Genomic DNA, 16,201 nt, shown 5'->3' with positions numbered 1-16,201 from the left:
TGTTTTAATATGTTACATATATACATATATTGTATATACATTTTAATGCATAACGAAGCATTATAAAATATGAGAACGAGTGTGGTTCCACTTTTTTTATAATATTCGAATTTTATTAAACACATATATTCCAATGCATATTTTAGATTTAAAAATCAAATAATGAATTCCACATTATGAATTTTAATGAGAAATGAATTGATGCGCTGCATTAAAAATTCAAAGAAAACTTGTATTTTTTATACAGAATCCATAAAATATTAATTCAATATGGAAATTTGGCCGTGTAAGGACCATTTTTCGTGTAAGGACCGTGTTGTTCCATTTTCGGATAAACTATATGATAATTTATCTATTGGATAAATAAAAGAGTAAGAGAGTAAGAGCATAAGAGAGTAAGAGAGTATGACAGCCATCTGAAGTTTACCGGAAACAATCCAGCCTAAGTCAATTAAATATCTGTACGCTTAAAAATTGTCATCCGTTCTACTTTAAGATGAAACTTTCTGTGAAAATTCGTCACAGTATCTTTGCCTTTGTAAGATAGATTATCTCGCGATAACTTTTACACGACAAGCGAGAGTTGACATACCGGTAGTGAGTTGCGCGCGTTCCTGCGGGGAAAAAGTCGCGCAAAAATCGCGAGGAAAAGCATCCCCGTCAAGGATGGTTCTCCACCGTGCCTTTCTCTGGCGGAATTTTAATTTTTCCTCGAGTCACCGCGCCGGCTGGCTTCGTCCCCCTGATGCGAGAAATCGCGCAGGGACGAGAGGCTGAGGGTGGTGGCGAATATCACATAAGGAATTACGACCGAGGAGCGCGGAGGGTGGAATATGGCTGCGGGCGGGTAGCCAGGGGTGGCATACGCGCTATACGAGGGGGTGAGAAAGTAATTATTTAAATATACGTCGCCGGAGGCGAGCGCTTCGAGCAGGAATATTTCACGGCTCCGCGCCATATTACGCCAGTAACTTACGTCCGGCCGTCCGGGCCAGATGTTTCTCTGGGAGTCGCTCTGGAATGGCGAACGAGCGTGTACGAGCGGTGCCGAGCGACGCCGAGCTACTTCGGCCTCGGGCAGCCTTCGACGCGATTCCGTCACATGGTGGTTGCCGTCGTCGCGAGAAGTGGGAAGGGTGGATAGTGTGCACGCGGAGGGATGAAACGGACAGCAGCGCGCGCGACGGCGCCGTCGGCGGGGCCCCGGGGGTTGCCTGTTGTGCCCGATATTGATGTCAAGGTCCTTCATCTCGGTCGTACTCTTCTCCTCCGACCTGAGAGCCTCCGCGCGCGCGAAATCGATAGGATAAAATCGTCGCCGACAGGCAACCTCGTATGCTCGTCTCTCGGATCGCTTGTGCTATCGAGCCTGCCCGTCGGGAGTTTTAGGAATCGCATGAGTAGGGAACGGTTGGGAAAACGGGGAATACATCCCTCCGGTTCGGTTCAGTTAAATTCGGTTTACATCTTTTTTTGTGAAAAATATGCTCTAAACTATCCAAGGTCCATTTAATTATCCCAGAAGCCTTACAATAATAAGCGTTCATTGAGATAATCTACTGTAATATTATTTCTATATCTTTATTATCAAATTTTTTTAGATTTTCTAGTTAAAATGATATGTTCAAGTTAAATTAATATATTGTTGATTCTAGGAACGGTACAAGTTTAGCCTTGAAATTTTTAATACTGTATCCGCGACATCGAGAAAAATGTCTGATTGGATTAGTTGGAATTCTGGTTTAAAATGGACGAATCCGAATTTCCTAGTTAAAATATATTAATTCTAGTTATGATTATCGAAATTTTGACTGATAACCAGAATTTTCAGAATTTCTTCATGTCGAATTAGGTGTCTAAGGGCCGATTGCACCAACGTTACTTTGATTTTAAGCGAGGTTTAAAACTCTCTCTTCTTTTTTTTAAATCAAAAGAGAGAGAGAGAGAGAGAGAGAGAGAGAAATGATGAGGACCTTAATTTCGAAATTTTTTTTCGATCCCAACACAAATTCTATCCACCAGGCTAATATTAATAAATACATTTTAATTCTAAAAAAAATTTCCCAATCTGTAAAAGTAATACGTACAAAAATCCTTCACGCAAATTATTGCGTTTAATCGATAAAGCAGATGACTTTAGGATCCCCTTAAGATGTTTTAAACCAATGACGGAACTGTAGTATTTTAAGGTATTACTTAGGATGATCTTAAAAGAATTAGCTATGAATATCGGCTACAGATTTTAAATGCTATTTAGTTCCTACAATCGCAACTAAGATATATCAGATTGATCATTGTTACCACATTGATTTCGTTCGTCATCTAAGATGTCAGTAATCATACGGACGTGCCTCATGATTGCTAGGCTTTCCGGGATGCCAACAGTCATTGGTCATATCCATATGGCCGGCTGACATCTTAAATGACCAGAAGGACTATTGCTGCAAAGCTCGTATCAGAGATCCGCTGTTGGAGATTGAGATTGCATTGCAATTATGCGTCGGAGATTAGGACATGATCAATAGGACTTAGCTAGGCTTCGCTCTCGCCGGCTCTCGCTCTCGGTCGAATGCCAATTTCCAATGTGCTATCCCAATGCAATCTTAATTTCCAACGCGTAATCCGATCCGGGCTCAACAGTGGACGACAATCGCCGGATCCGTCCAAATTTCCAGCAATTTGCTCACTTTAGCAGCGCGAGTAACTCGCGGCGATAAACAACAACGCGTGACATAATCTTAATGGATAAATGTGAATAACATCCCTACGGTGTTGTAAGCCCTGACTCCACATCCCTTGTGTAAACACCGTTATGCGGACGGACACTGTTACGGCATACAATGTGAAATTACGACGTCTTGCCGAACAGGTTATCCTGTCAGCCTGTCGTAAGAAATGAGAACGAGACACTTCGTCTCTCCTCAAATATATCGCATTTTCTTAGCTCAGACTCAGTTAACGGCGCCTGTTAAAAATAACCTTCATCCACTTATCGCCATTCGACAGTCACCTAATCAACTTGACGCACTTTCACGAGCTCCGCTTGTTTTCCTTTCCGAGAGAAGATGGATAAAAGTACCGTCCGTGCCTCTTCTTATTATCGCATTCTTATCATCGTTGATGTGCTTCGCGTGATTAATCCCCGAGACTCTAATTTCAGTGTTATATTATCACATGGAACTTTTTCCATGTCGGTCACTGTCGCGGGATGCAGCCGTCGCCCATGATAAATTATGTCTCGCGCTTTGTCGTTAGGTTTCTCTCAGATTGTTTCCCTTTTTTCGCACATCTTGCTCTCTTTTTCTTCTCCTCTTTCATCTTGTTCCTTTTTAGAGCATTTTCGTTTTTGAACGAATCCTGCCTGTCTGATCTTCTGTAGCCGCGATAATTCTAACGCTTCAACAATAGTCAGAACCGTATAATTGGTATAAATCCTTTTCTCGCTTTAACGAGACTTCATTAATTTCCAAGGATTGAAATCGGCCCGTAGGTTTTGAAAATTTGAGGCAAATCCGAGGCAAATTCGAGGTAGAATACTAACAGAAGGAATATTTATTCAGCGTGATTTTCGCGACGTACAATCGATATTATGTTGAAAAAGTGATTACAATTTATTCTGAATCCAAAAATTGCAAAATTCAACACTATCTATGGTAGCTATATGTCACACAGTTGTTGTAAAAAAAATTAACAATATATGTCTGCTGTTATTTGTATATCTTATTTCACACCGCGATATTAAAATATAGTATATAAGTAAACATGCGGAGTATGAGTTAGCGGGATGTTTTCCTACATGACGCATGATTGTATTACGTCTGCCAAAATATGCAAGGGTAAAGCCGCCCCTTCTGTGCAAATTTACATAGGACTACAAGCGTAGCATATAAACGTCTTGACCAATAAGATACCCGGCATAAATTATGGAGAACAATATGGTGTTGCAACTTATGTTGCTAAGAGTATCATCGGACGTTTATGTATTGTACATATGCTAAGTTTGACGGGAATTAACAGCCAGTAAATTAAGTTCATTATTCAGTAACGGCATAAAATATATAAACCATCTGACTATGATAATCCGTACTCTGTATGACTTTACGATTTTTATTTCGAAAGATGGTTACGAGATTTCTTTACAGTAATTTAACAAGATCTCACATTTAATTTAAAAATAATAATAATTGTTAAACGTAAGTTTCGAGAGTTAATTATGATGATTAATCGATAAAACAAATTAAAAATTCTTAAAATACCCCGATAAATAAATTGAGGAAACATTGTATAATAATGGCATCTTGAATTGACGAAAATTTCGAAATAATTACGCTAAGATGATCCACTATAACGCAGCTGATTTGTCAACCTAAAGTTTCTGAATAATATTTGTCAAAAGCTAAACAAATCAAATTTAGGAGATATATGTCTTTTATAATTATTTAAAAAACATTTGATTCTTTAGTTAAGATTTTATCATGCTGAATGTGTAATAATTCTTGTTGTAATATTTTTATATTATCATTTAGAAATAATTGTGCATTTTTATAAGCTTATGTAGATTAATTTGATTCCTTCATGCACAGTTATATTTTTAAATGTTTTAAACATAATACAGCTGATATGTATATATTTTTTCTCGATCATTGAATATATATAATTTCTTTTCAAATTTAATTTTGCAAATACCATTAGTAATTCGTCATCGTTATTGTTTTGCTGAAATAAAATATTGATATAATTGTCCATGCAATTTAATTTGAAATACTATTTTGAATTAAATTGCACAAACAATTATATTAATATTTTAAAATATTTCTATACTGAGAAAAAATATACTAAATTTTAATAAATTGATTAGTATCAACTACATATTTACTTACAGTAAATCATTATTTATATACTATATAAAAAAAGACTGTTAAAATAATGGTTTTGTATCAAATAAATGTACCTTTATAATTCGTAAATATTTAGTTGGTACTATTCAAACAAATGATTTATTAAAATTTATAATATTTTTTCAGTGTACACCTATTTTTGTAAAATATATACCCATATAATTGCAGATCACAAATTTTATGCAAGATTTCGTCATATAATTTTGTAAATGTTTTCTTATCGAGATATTTTTCTCGCATGGGTCAGAAGTTAGAGTGTGTAATTATCGGATATCTGTATGACGTATTATTTAAAACAGAATTTTTAATTCGTACTGTTGCCTTCATATATGAGAGGATTAATTTGGATGCGAATTAAGGCCATTAAATAAACAACACCTTTTTCTCTCTTCGTCAATCAGTCGTGCGAAGGGATTTCGCTGGCAACAGGTGCAAGAGAGGGGAAAAACTACAGGCCGCATCGGTCCTGCAAGGATTTTCGATTAATGGGATAACCTGCAGGGAAGCGTGATTCGTGTAAAAAAAGAGAATTTAAAATTTTGGAAGCTTCGAAATTTCACAAACTTCTCGATCGATGGTTCTCTATGACGATGTGTTTTTATTGTTGTGCCGAAATTGTTATCTTTTTCGTAAACTTGGGTAAGTCTTCAGAAATTCTGAGACGAAACGACGAGCGTGAAACGGAGAAAATTCGCATTGTAAATTTCGATGACAGGGATGATATTTAGATAAATAACCAGTATTGTGTCTTTTTCTGAGTGCTAAAACTGACAATGAATACTAAAACAACAAAGAAATAAATAGAATAACAATCTAGGTATGTTTTATTGTTATAAAAAACAAAAGTAAAATATATTTTATTATATTAACAATTCGCATAATGTATTGTCGCTTTTATTAAAAGATATTTTAATTAAACCAACAAAAGAGCTCAATAAAAACGATATTTTGCTGATTGTGAGAATAAACAGAATTTCCGGTTATCATAATTGTATGCTCTCATTTCTGACTCGTACGAGGGAGATAGGATTTTTAATTTGTTTATCAATGGATTATCCTTAATGGCCTTAATTAACTCTCCAAAGTTAACAATTGTTATTGCCATTTAAATTAAATATGCGATTTTGTTATGATAATCTGTTTGGTTTCATCAAAATGTCATTCTGAGTTGGGTTTTTGTTTAATTAGAACATTTTTTTAGTTTATGTCTCACTTTAGAATTAAATAACATTGTAAAATAATGTGGAAACTTTTCATATTTACTCTAAACCAACAATGTTACTTACTGACATGAAGTGTTTCAACTGATATTTCACAAGGCAAGAGTAATTATTCTAATATTCAAATATCTCTTCAATATAATTGATCTTATATTCGATAAGAATTTTTCTACAAAATACAACCGTTATGTAGCTTGATTTTCCGTGACAAGCGACAAGAATATTTCTATTCGCGACGAAAGAATTTCTTGTAGTCAAGTACGACATAAATTGTACTATTCTCCCTTTTGTGTGCTTTATTTTTCCATTAATGTTTCCTATTATTCATACCCACTCGGCTCTTTCCATCTATTGTCTCGTTCGGAAAAAAACAAGTTCGCTTTCCTGACGTTTTAACCCTTTGCGACTGTACTGGTTTCACGACGATACGCCGCGATATTTTAGACGCATTGTTGGCCTTTTCACACACGTGTAACTTTTAAGAGAAATGTCGAGCCGAATATTCAGATTTAATATCCGAGGGTTTCCTTCTACACATTGTTCATGGTAGAATTTAATTTCCTCTACACTTTTATTCGGCCACGTCGCAACGGGCGCTAAAAGCTCGCGCGCGTGCGGCTCGCTGGTGCGATAACAGAACGTTATTGCCGAGTCGCTCTGCCATAACGAATTTGCAAATTACTGTTATTGGAGTCCCTTAAATTCGCCACTTGCACACGTGAGAGAGCGGTTTTCGTCCCGGCGCGACCGTATTTTCCGGTTTGTACGTGCGCCCGTAATCCAATTAAAAGGTGATCGAAGCGCGGTAGGGAGAGGCTTCATCGAGAGGCAGAAAGAGAGAAATGGAAGAAGATACCCAAGCCAGGTGCACGGTTACCCAATGGTAAAAATGGCGCTGCCGCGTTCAATTAGGCCGGTGGTAACAGCGTCGGTTTTGAAAAATTCGATTAGCCGCCACAATGCCTGCCGCTGAACTTCCACCCTTTCCACCCCGCTTTCAGCGTCCCTTATACTCGTCGATCTTTCTCAATCGAGAATTCCTCCTTCTGTCAACGCTGCGATTCTTCTCTTCTCTCCGGTCCACCAACGTCTTCAGGTTTTTACCTTCGAGCTAAATATTTAGCTCACTGGTGGTGGCCGGAGGGTGAAAAACGATAAGGGCGTTGGAAAAGAAAGGGCCGGTCTAAGAGCGTTTCCGAGGGTGCGAACAAAAGGCGCGCAACCCTCGGTCGTCTTGGAAGTACTCGCGTAGAAAGAAAAAGGCTCGCCGGTACGGCTAGTGCTCTGAGGGAAACAAGAGAGAAAAACGAGAAATATATTCCGCCGTGGCACACTGGTGTTTTCTAATTTCCGTGCGCGAGAGGATAGCGTATTCGTTTTCCTACCACAGTCATTGTTTTCGGCAAAAGTATGCCGGAACGGTCTGATATCGGGCGCATCGAGTGTTCAGTGACCTGAACGAGATCGGAATAATTTCTTTTACGTTCGGGAAGGATCGTAAAAGCCTGAGTTTCAAGTTATATAACGTTCGATAGCTATTGGCGCCTATGATGCTTAACGCGATGGAGCGAATATTAGAGTTACCAAGAATATTAAGCTCTTGGGAGAATTATTAGCTTGGATAAATTAAACTTTAGAGGTGTAGATTAATAGCAAAAATCCTTATCCAATACCTTGAGTTTCACTTTAGTAGAAAGTTATCTTGAACTTTTACTACAGAAATCTTCGATATCAAAAATTACAAAGAGAGTTGCAAAGGATAGTCTTTCAAATTCAAATTCCCATAGGCGAGTCAAGTTCCGAAAGTTTCAATTAAAAATCAAGAAAAAAAATAGTGTGTGATAGTTTTATGTAAATTTATATATGTATAATATAGTCTTGGCCATAAGTATAAAGCACTCTCAATTTATTGCATTTTCTTGGAAAAGACGTTATAAAAATCAAAGGAGAACTAACAAAACGTTAAAATTGTTATAAAATTAAATATTATTTTTTAATAGAACTATTTTTTAATTTGATAACGTTTTTTAGGCTTTCACGGATATTATCTTCAAAAGTACTAGAAGGTTTACGAATTATCGCCGTGTTTTCATCCATTGTTAATGCCAACATTTCGTGAACCTCGCCGTTCACTTCATCAGGGCGAGGAGCGCATATTTTTTAATTTATTTTTGGTTAGATAATGAACGTTAAATTTGTGTATAGATGCTATATATTTATTGCCAAGTAATTATATAAATTATATGAATTATATAAATTATAATTATATAAATTATATAAATTTAGATATTTCTATAAAAACGAACAGGTATATGTATATGATTCTCTTTATCTTTCTGTTTTTATTTTATTCGAAAAGATATGTCTCATTTTATGTTTTACACTGCTCGCCTACGAAGCGTTATAACTGAAATATTTTAAAGCTCTTTAACCGCAGACTGCGTTGGCCCATACAACGTTGCGTATTCCCGCTAATTGAATATCTTGTGGAATAATAACAGGAGGCTCTTCTACTCTGGAAGAGAATACATGAGTATTTCTGTGCGTTTATATAGTTTGCACCCTTTTTCTTTTCTAATTAAGGCGCGATCTAATACCGTAGGTCGCTTTTCATCGACGAAGAGGCGTGTAATGTCGTGTTCTTTTCTAAATTTAGAGCGTACGTTCATTGAGGTAACATTTTCTGATTACCACGTTCGAACGTCGCAACGGATATTGGATTTTTCCGTACTTCCGCGTGTTTGATCGAAGTTGACCCGAGAGTTAACAACGCAGGAACAACACAACTTTTTCTTCTGAGGAGACACGGAGCGGTGAACGGTAGTGACATTATACCCGTTATGCAATACTTTAGCAAGCGGTATAAGGCATCCTAAGATTATCATCCTATTTTTTCTTCCTATATGCAAAAGATTCGATGTTAACTTACTTAACGGTAGAACACTATCGATATTGGGCGATACAATATCGATATATAAATTTTACATACAAGAAAATAGGCCATTCTTAATTAATGCAACGCAAAATTTTTATACATTTCACTCTTTTAATAATAAAATATTCATATCCTAGATCTTTATATATATATATATATATATATAAACACAAATAATCCAATTATTAATTTAAAAGAAAAGAAAGAATAAGCGCACTATTAAATCTTGAAATGATATGGACTATGTAGTTCAACATCTCCTGATAAAGTCGTAACACTTACAAAATATATATATAATAACACATGTAATCTACCGTCTCTTCACAACTCTTAATAAAATATGTATATAATAATAACACAAAAGTACTTAAAAATTGGAATTAGTTATTACCTCGTTTGTTGTAATATCATTAGAGAGTCCAAACCCATATAACGAAAATTGAATTTTTAACCATTATAGAATGGGAAAGCACTATAATGACGTTGAAAGTATCACATTTCGAAGCAAAGAATACAATGGAAAACAAGGAATTATAACAAACCTGACTCAAGAAAAAGCTTTAAAATTTTAAAGCTCCCATTCTCTAAAGGTTAAAAGTTTATCTTCGCTTGTTCTAGCTTTTAGCATAACATCAGATTCGACCTCCTGATAGACCACTGAAGGCAGAGCTTAACGTTCAATGACCTCGCTTATTTGTACGTAAACTTTATGTATTGATAACATTTTAGGATTGAAAGCAACTTTTTTATTTGAGATGAACGGTTTTGTTTTAAAAGGAAATAAAATTGGTTTTGTTTTAAAAAGAAAAATAGCTAGAAACAATAAATCTTATGCCATCATATATCGATGAATACAGATAAATATAAATATTTTTTATAAATGAAAAGAACGATGGCAATGCCGACACACGATTATATGTTAGAATCACATCGACGGAAATTGGAATTCCCTATCATAAAATTTGCGTGACAAAACTTAAACAAATAGATTCAAATCAGTATGATTGCATTGCATTTGTCCTATTTCTGGATAATATTTTCGTCATTATCGAATTAGCTTCGAAAATGAATTCATTGTGTTTCTCATTACGAGAAATATTGCATTTTCCTGCCCTCGTTATATATATATATATATTGTGCTAAATCAATATAATTATATTCTATTGCTAATTTACTGGACTTTCTATAGAGAGCGGAACAGACTGATTCTGTCGTATGCTAATGAAAGTACCATACTTACGACGGCGTGTCCTTGGCTGAGTACTTCGAAGACTCGCAATTTGCATTTATTATCCGGAGTTTCGGTATGTCCTACATTGGAATCTCCGACGTTCCTAACTTCTTGAGAAACTAATTATTTCACTAATGGAAACATAGATAAGTTCATCCAAAATGTATAAATTTAAAAGCATCTTGCTTTAACAAGGATACATTACGACATTTGAACTTTTGGACGTTTACCATCTTATTTTTGATTACAGTGATCAAATAAAATGAATAATTGGAATGCTATGGAAAGTAATGCCTTATAATGTATAATCACTTGGTGACTCCATCGGTAATTGATAATTAATGATAACGATGCAGCGATTTAATAACTCATTCGTGATCAATGCTACGTTCCAAAGCGATGATAGTTAATATCGAGCGGTTAGACGATATTTGTTCGGTGGTTGGAAATAATTGATGCATTCCCAAGTCGTCACAATGGGCCGCCACATAATTGCGTTGCATGTAATTATATCGGCACATGCGGTCACGATACATATTGTAAAATCCGAGGCGCGCTCCGCGTCGAGAGACGAGCTCGTCCCCGATTCCTCTCGTAATTTTTTCATGCGACTATCACGAACCCGTCTCGACGGAGACTGTCTCTTCCTTGACGTTATTATCTTGACTTGTGGTCTCGAGAAACTCGAGGATCCTTGGTCCATCCGAAATCCTCCAGGAGCTCGAAGTTCCTGAATATAATCCACGGAATCCCTTTACCTAATTCCCAAACACACTCGGAACATCGAGATCCACTACTCGACCATATATCTAACGTGTTACCACATTCGCGACGAAACAGAATGAGAAATTCTGTTAAGCGGTGCAATGGTTATCGATATATTATGAAACTTTTCCAGTAACTCTGCCTGCATTTGAACCAGTTTTAATCAAACAGTTAATGTACCCGCGAAATTCTAATATCAAACTTTATTCTTTTAATTGGAAATTTAGTTATTTTCGTGTAACATAATTATAATTATAATTATCTTTTTTACGAAGCTGACTTTTTGATTAATTTTAATCTCTTATAGTTTAACTGGGTTTTTTTTTAATTAAAAGTTACGTGAAATGGATCTATTAAATGGCAATAGAAGGATATCGGTTATTATTTTATATAATATTTGTAAATATTTTATTATTACGACATTCGATTACGTCAACAAATATAAATGAATTAAAAGGGAATCGCAAAATACGGTTGATGCTAGGTATTGCTTAATAATATTGTATTTCTATGTAAATTTTAAATACATCTTTCAGTTATAAACTGTTGCGATTATTTGCAATGCAAACAAACTGAAATAATAATCTTATAAATTAAATTGATCGTTGATTTGATAATCATGTTATTAGCATCTTAAAATAGTGTAAAGAACTTATAAATATAAATCATCAAATTAAAAATTTGATTTTGGGAGAAACAATTAAATTATTAATATTGTAACTTAATAATGAATTAAAAGTGGAACTACCAGTTCGTGAGAATATGCAGTTGCTATTTTTATGCAGTATTTTCCGGCTCTTCTATGCAGAAGAATGGGGATAAGAGAGGCGGTGGGGAGGGAGGGGGGAGAACATGGGTTTATGAAACTGTTATATTTCGTTATCCTTGCTATACAGTAACTACGTTTCTGCCGCGCACGTCGCGGCTATACAGAAGCTACGGGGCGTAGTGTGTGCAGTCTATGCACTCGACAAAGTTTACTCGCCGCACTGCAGTGGTAACGACTCGTCGGCGTTGCTGCTGCGTGCCTTCTCGCGTTGAGAATGGATTCTCCCCACCTGTCCGCTCTGAAATGATTTTCGAAGAGTCTCGCGTAGCTTCGCCGCGCTCAACCATAGTGCTTCCACCCGCGCGTGCGCGCGCACACGCACGTCCGCACACCGTCGTACCTCGACAGGTATCGCGATGATAGATAAGCCCCGCGTACGGTTTTTTTATTCATCCTCGCTGCTTCCGGTCCCTTCACGATTCCCTGGCAAACGGCCAGGATCGCAGCTCGCTCGAATCAGGACGCGCGGACTCTAAAAGTTCGACGCGCGGCCCCGTTAGGCAATGCCCATTTTAAAATGAATTTTTTTCGTCTTTCTCTCTCTCTCTCTCTTTCACGTGCGCTTTTTCTTTTCTTCTGTTTCTTTTTCCGCGCGGAACGTTCTGGTCGAACGAGGCTGCGCCGTGAAAGTTCGCGTATCCGCGCGTATTTTCTCGAGCGAATCCGTGATTTTTTTGGAAACACGATATTTTGGTAATGATGATAAATAGACAAATAGATACATTGTTTAAATAAGAATAATTTTCTTATATAAAATCCATGCGCAGAATAGCAATGCAATGTAGAGATGTGAGTATATTATACAACCTTAACTACAAATATATATCATCCTCAATTTATTGCACTTTTTTGGAAAAGGGGGTAATAAAAGTCATAGAGAAACTAATAAAATTGTTATAAAAATAAATATTATTTTTATAACAATTTTATTATTTTTCAAACTGTTTTTTAATTTATTTTTTGTTAGGCATAGAACGTTTTACGTCAGTAAAAGTGCTTTATACTTATCGCTAAGGCTGTAATTATTTTAGTGGAAATTACGCTTTAAAGTAAAGAAGTGATTTATTAAGTTTTTTATTAATATTTTTTGGAAACATAATACTTCCGTAATACTAATAAATAGACAAATAGATAAATTGTTAAACACATAGGACATCTTTCTTAAAATCCGTATACAGAATAGCAACGCAGTTATACATTTGCGACTGCATTACATAACCGTAGTCATAAAGCATCCTGAATTTATTGCACTTTTTTAAATGGTGGTAATAAAAGCCAAAGGAAAATTAACAAAATTTGTTATAAAAATAAATATTATTTTTTAATTAAACTGTTTTTAATTTTTTTTCTTAGAACATTTTACGTAAATTTGAAAATTCTTTATATATGACTAAAAGGCTGTAATTAATATTTTAATTGAAGTTATGTTTTAAAATAAAGAAAAATGATTTATTAAGCTAATAAATCGTTTATTATAATTTATTAAGTTTTTAATATTTTTTGAATACTTCCGTAATAATGATAAATAGACAAATAAATAGATTAAACAAAATAATTTTCTTAATCCATGTGTAGAATAGTAATGCAATTTAAATGTATTATAATTATTTTAGCTGAGAGAAAGAGAGAGAGAGAGAGAAATTATGCTTTAAAGTAAAGAAAAATGAATCATTAACTGTCCTTTTAGTAAAATAGAATAAGAATTTGTAAACGAAAATTTTGTTTTTTATCGCAACGGATGATATCTTGTATGACAAAGAATGGTGATTGATCGTGGTGGAAAGTAATCATGTAGATCCAAGTAATCGATTTTCTTTCGCTTACCACGCGACACTTAGTGATCACAAAATTCTATTCAATTCGAAATGCTTTTAATGAAATATTAGATGGAGTCGCCGCTGCGACCGAATTCGCGATGCCTCGGATTTCGAAAGATTTGTCACCGACATATGTTAGCCTCCTCAGGGAGAACAACCTGGGGGAAGATACAGAAACTTCTCGCTCGCGGAAACATATGTAGCGCACGTTCGTCTACGGAGAAAGAATTCTTTATGGACGCCTCGTAGAGGCTCGTATATTATCGCATAATCGTAAAGGCTTAAGCGCAATGCGGTCGGCTCCTCTCCACCAGAAAACTCGGGTTGAAACTACGAACGTTGCGTTTTCTTACCAGCTGTCTTTCCATCGCCTTTTTCTCTCTTCGCCCCCTCTTTCCTCCGTCCCTCTTTTTCGTAGTATTTGCGTTATTCTCCGACTCTCCACGGGAGGATTTCACGGACAGTTCGGTCGCACGTAAAAGATGAAACGCCAGCGGGAGAAGCAGACAGCGGGACGAGGTCTCAAGGCAGGAAGCTACTTGTGAATTTTTCAGACTACGATGAATTACCTCTGATAGTAAGTCTCGACGCAGAGCTGCACGGAGAACGAGAGCTCCTATAGTGACGAATGGGTAAATAGTTTGTGCAAATTGTAATAATTCGACGAGGTGGTGTGTGTCTGTATTATATATTTATCGTGATGAAATGAGTTGGAGCGGGTGATGTGAAAGCAACTGAATCCTAAGGCGATTGCTTCGAGTAAAATTCGACCGGTGAATAAATTTCGCGAGAATAGCTGCTGAGAGTGCATCGAGGAAATCGAAAGAATTTTCTGATTTGCCATTTTCGCGACAGATCAATGATTTTATGCTCTTTATAATAATTGTTTTCAAAATACAAGTTAAAATTAGCAGAAAATTATTTATTGGCGTGATTTTAGATCTATATTATCGTAATAATAAAATTGAGGAATTGGGGGATAATATATTATAAGTCTCATATCGTGTTAAAGGATAAAAAATAAAAATGTTTTTGTTTCTATATATCCAATGATTTATCACAAGTTACATCGTAATATATAAAAAATAACACGTTTTTGAAACTACAAGGAATTACGAATATTCGATATTACAAGAATTAACGTAAAAAATTAATTTGCGTTTAGCAAATTGCATTTATTGTAATTTTGTAATGATAAAATTGAAGAAGTGAAATAATATATGATAGGTATTATATTGTTTAATGGGATATAGAAATGAAAATGTCTTTATTAATATAACATCTATACATTATTTTATCATAAATTATGCTGTAAAGAATATAATAACAAAATACGCTTTTGAAATTACAAGGGGAACATTCATAATTGTTATTAAGAATTAATTTAAAAAGTTAATTTGCATCGCCACTTTCTGTTAGTTGGATGCGTCAACAATTACGTAGCTGATTACTATGATGATGTGGAATGTATTAGAATATTTCACAGAGAAAAATATGAGACAATTATATATGCATGCACTTCTTTATACGATAAAAAATACCTGTACAAAATGTTACTTCAGACTTTGAAATTGCATATTTTGAAGCACATAAAGAAAGAGAAAAATTTTTTAGCATAATATATCTGTCTTCAGCTTTAAAGCTTTTGAAGATATGCAATTTTGAAATTTGAGATGAAACAGAGAAAATATTCAGTCTCACAAGCTGGCCGTAGTTATGATATTGTCATTCACGACAGGAAAATCCAGGATCTCATCATTATACTTTGCGTTTGTATGTACCATTTTCCTCTATATTTATGAAGACTAGCTTTCTCTCTCTCTCTCTCTCTCTCTCTCTCTCTCTCTCTCATTACGAAACATTTGCGGGCGAGATCTCTTTCGCGAGACATCCTCGACAGGACGCAATATCGCATCGCGACTACAAACGTGCATACACGCCTCGCATAACACGCGCGATATTACGCTGGATTCATAAGAAAGCCTAGGGTTTTCATTTTGATTGTCATTGCTTGAAATGTCCCTTCCTCCCGCGATGACATCATCACGGTTGGAAACCAATCAACTAGGGATAATTAAATTTTATTATACGAATAGCTACACTCCAAAAACTATGGGTGTGGATTTAACATGCAGTGTTTATATAATTCTCATCAAGTCGATATTGATATAAACAATATAGCGTGAATTTGTCTATGGCTTTTAAATCCACATCATGTTGGTGCTGATATTAACACTAACATGGTGAGAATTACATAAACATCGTATGTTTAAAATTAAACCCACACCTATATTTTTATGTGTTTTTGCAGTTAGCTGTTCACGTGATGTTTATTTTATATAGCACAGGCTTCCCAGGGACGTCTAAAGATATTCAAAAGACATTCTACATCCCAAGAATGTTTCTCGGATAAATTGTGCTATATATGTGCGGATAATTGGGATGATCTATGATACGAATAATTAGCATTTTCGTATAATTTTTCGACGAGTGCGCGGAGTGATCC

General features: G+C 35.5%; 1 protein-coding gene across 1 annotated transcript in view; it reads right to left on the bottom strand.

Moving 5' to 3' along the window:
• The window catches only part of LOC108721705 (uncharacterized), a 63,492-nt gene that overhangs the window by 39,572 nt on the left and 7,719 nt on the right, over window positions 1–16,201 (bottom strand). The gene's annotated exons all lie outside the window — the stretch shown is intronic.

This window comes from Mycetomoellerius zeteki, unplaced genomic scaffold (assembly GCF_001594055.1).
Source record: "Mycetomoellerius zeteki isolate Tzet28-1 unplaced genomic scaffold, Tzet1.0 scaffold182, whole genome shotgun sequence".
Taxonomy (NCBI): Eukaryota; Metazoa; Arthropoda; class Insecta; order Hymenoptera; family Formicidae; genus Mycetomoellerius; species Mycetomoellerius zeteki.
Note: the sequence above shows the minus strand (reverse complement) of the source record. Positions and strands in the feature narration are given on the sequence as shown.